The 2,500-nt window shown below is 38.5% G+C and overlaps 12 non-coding genes across 12 annotated transcripts; all 12 read left to right on the forward strand.

The window, feature by feature from the left end:
• The first annotated feature begins 163 nt into the window (after positions 1-163).
• TRNAE-UUC (transfer RNA glutamic acid (anticodon UUC)) lies at positions 164-235 on the forward strand. The gene has a single exon. It is a non-coding gene; the product is annotated as a tRNA-Glu (tRNA).
• Positions 236-240: 5 nt separating this feature from the next.
• Positions 241-312, forward strand: TRNAQ-UUG (transfer RNA glutamine (anticodon UUG)). The gene has a single exon. It is a non-coding gene; the product is annotated as a tRNA-Gln (tRNA).
• A 261-nt stretch (positions 313-573) lies between these two features.
• TRNAE-CUC (transfer RNA glutamic acid (anticodon CUC)) lies at positions 574-645 on the forward strand. The gene has a single exon. It is a non-coding gene; the product is annotated as a tRNA-Glu (tRNA).
• Positions 646-650: 5 nt separating this feature from the next.
• On the forward strand, positions 651-722 carry TRNAQ-CUG (transfer RNA glutamine (anticodon CUG)). Its single transcript has one exon. It is a non-coding gene; the product is annotated as a tRNA-Gln (tRNA).
• A 241-nt stretch (positions 723-963) lies between these two features.
• On the forward strand, positions 964-1,035 carry TRNAE-UUC (transfer RNA glutamic acid (anticodon UUC)). Its single transcript has one exon. It is a non-coding gene; the product is annotated as a tRNA-Glu (tRNA).
• Positions 1,036-1,040: 5 nt separating this feature from the next.
• On the forward strand, positions 1,041-1,112 carry TRNAQ-UUG (transfer RNA glutamine (anticodon UUG)). Its single transcript has one exon. It is a non-coding gene; the product is annotated as a tRNA-Gln (tRNA).
• A 260-nt stretch (positions 1,113-1,372) lies between these two features.
• Positions 1,373-1,444, forward strand: TRNAE-CUC (transfer RNA glutamic acid (anticodon CUC)). Its single transcript has one exon. It is a non-coding gene; the product is annotated as a tRNA-Glu (tRNA).
• Positions 1,445-1,449: 5 nt separating this feature from the next.
• TRNAQ-CUG (transfer RNA glutamine (anticodon CUG)) lies at positions 1,450-1,521 on the forward strand. The gene has a single exon. It is a non-coding gene; the product is annotated as a tRNA-Gln (tRNA).
• A 241-nt stretch (positions 1,522-1,762) lies between these two features.
• On the forward strand, positions 1,763-1,834 carry TRNAE-UUC (transfer RNA glutamic acid (anticodon UUC)). Its single transcript has one exon. It is a non-coding gene; the product is annotated as a tRNA-Glu (tRNA).
• A 5-nt stretch (positions 1,835-1,839) lies between these two features.
• TRNAQ-UUG (transfer RNA glutamine (anticodon UUG)) lies at positions 1,840-1,911 on the forward strand. Its single transcript has one exon. It is a non-coding gene; the product is annotated as a tRNA-Gln (tRNA).
• A 258-nt stretch (positions 1,912-2,169) lies between these two features.
• On the forward strand, positions 2,170-2,241 carry TRNAE-CUC (transfer RNA glutamic acid (anticodon CUC)). Its single transcript has one exon. It is a non-coding gene; the product is annotated as a tRNA-Glu (tRNA).
• A 5-nt stretch (positions 2,242-2,246) lies between these two features.
• TRNAQ-CUG (transfer RNA glutamine (anticodon CUG)) lies at positions 2,247-2,318 on the forward strand. Its single transcript has one exon. It is a non-coding gene; the product is annotated as a tRNA-Gln (tRNA).
• Positions 2,319-2,500: the final 182 nt, after the last annotated feature.

Genomic DNA, 2,500 nt, shown 5'->3' on the forward strand with positions numbered 1-2,500 from the left:
GAAGTTGAGCGCACACGATCAATGTGTTAGGTATTTTTATATTAACGTGAAGTGAATTAAAAGTGGCATCCGAATATTTATGTACAAATATAGACATTTCTCAAAAAGGGGATAAACATTTTATCACTTGAAATGACGGAAGAATTCGATCACTTTAATGTATTCCCATGTGGTCTAGTGGTTAGGATTCCTGGCTTTCACCCAGGCGGCGCGGGTTCGATTCCCGGCATGGGAAGTGGTGGTTCTATGGTGTAATGGTCAGCACTCTGGACTTTGAATCCAGCGATCCGAGTTCAAATCTTGGTAGAACCTATTTTTTTCAACGCATTGAGAAAAAAATAATTTCCAAACGTGACGACATCATTACTCATTGAAAACTTAAAGTTCGAGAAGCTATTTATGTTGTAGGAACTGCTCCTGTAAGAGTCTTACTCAAAGTGCACACGATGTGATTTTTTTTTATGTAAGATATGTATTTTATTATTTATCTAAGAAATAAAAATTAAAAAAAAAAACCTTCACTATGATCTTTCATGGTGAGCTTCTTAGAAAAAGAAGAAACAGACCAGCGTATCCCATGTGGTCTAGTGGTTAGGATACCTGGCTCTCACCCAGATGGCCCGGGTTCGATTCCCGGTGTGGGAAGAATTGGTTCCATGGTGTAATGGTTAGCACTCTGGACTCTGAATCCAGCGATCCGAGTTCAAATCTCGGTGGAACCTTTTGATACCTCTAATCGTTGCAATTTTATTCTAAAAGAATTGATCTTTGAAGCATTTTGCTAAGTGTATGAAGCATACGAAGTTGAGCGCACACGATCAATGTGTTATGTATTTTTATATTAACGTGAAGTGAATTAAAAGTGGCATCCGAATATTTATGTACAAATATAGGCATTTCTCAAAAAGGGGATAAACATTTTATCACTTGAAATGACGGAAGAATTCGATCACTTTAATGTATTCCCATGTGGTCTAGTGGTTAGGATTCCTGGCTTTCACCCAGGCGGCCCGGGTTCGATTCCCGGCATGGGAAGTGGTGGTTCTATGGTGTAATGGTCAGCACTCTGGACTTTGAATCCAGCGATCCGAGTTCAAATCTCGGTAGAACCTATTTTTTTCAACGCATGGAGAAAAAAATAATTTCCAAACGTGACGACATCATTACTCATTGAAAACTTAAAGTTCGAGAAGCTATTTATGTTGTAGGAACTGCTCCTGTAAGAGTCTTACTCAAAGTGCACACGATGTGATTTTTTTTATGTAAGATATGTATTTTATTATTTATCTAAGAAATAAAAATTAAAAAAAAAAACCTTCACTATGATCTTTCACGGTGAGCTTCTTAGAAAATGAAGAAACAGACCAGCGTATCCCATGTGGTCTAGTGGTTAGGATACCTGGCTCTCACCCAGGTGGCCCGGGTTCGATTCCCGGTGCGGGAAGAATTGGTTCCATGGTGTAATGGTTAGCACTCTGGACTCTGAATCCAGCGATCCGAGTTCAAATCTCGGTGGAACCTTTTGATACCTCTAATCGTTGCAATTTTATTCTAAAAGAATTGATCTTTGAAGCATTTTGCTAAGTGTATGAAGCATACGAAGTTGAGCGCACACGATCAATGTGTTATGTATTTTTATATTAACGTGAAGTGAATTAAAAGTGACATCCGAATATTTATGTACAAATATAGGCATTTCTCAAAAAGGGGATAAACATTTTATCACTTGAAATGACGGAAGAATTCGATCACTTTAATGTATTCCCATGTGGTCTAGTGGTTAGGATTCCTGGCTTTCACCCAGGCGGCCCGGGTTCGATTCCCGGCATGGGAAGTGGTGGTTCTATGGTGTAATGGTCAGCACTCTGGACTTTGAATCCAGCGATCCGAGTTCAAATCTCGGTAGAACCTATTTTTTTCAACGCATGGAGAAAAAAATAATTTCCAAACGTGACGACATCATTACTCATTGAAAACTTAAAGTTCGAGAAGCTATTTATGTTGTAGGAACTGCTCCTGTAAGAGTCTTACTCAAAGTGCACACGATGTGATTTTTTTTTGTAAGATATGTATTTTATTATTTATCTAAGAAATAAAAATTAAAAAAAAAACCTTCACTATGATCTTTCACGGTGAGCTTCTTAGAAAAAGAAGAAACAGACCAGCGTATCCCATGTGGTCTAGTGGTTAGGATACCTGGCTCTCACCCAGGTGGCCCGGGTTCGATTCCCGGTGTGGGAAGAATTGGTTCCATGGTGTAATGGTTAGCACTCTGGACTCTGAATCCAGCGATCCGAGTTCAAATTTCGGTGGAACCTTTTGATACCTCTAATCGTTGCAATTTTATTCTAAAAGAATTGATCTTTGAAGCATTTTGCTAAGTGTATGAAGCATACGAAGTTGAGCGCTTACGATCAATGTGTTATGTATTTTTATATTAACGTGAAGTGAATTAAAAGTGGCATCCGAATATTTATGTACAAATATAGGCATTTCTCAA

Source organism: Parasteatoda tepidariorum, chromosome 4 (genome assembly GCF_982258835.1).
Source record: "Parasteatoda tepidariorum strain Cologne lab strain chromosome 4, Ptep-v5.0, whole genome shotgun sequence".
In the NCBI taxonomy this organism is placed as follows: Eukaryota; Metazoa; Arthropoda; class Arachnida; order Araneae; family Theridiidae; genus Parasteatoda; species Parasteatoda tepidariorum.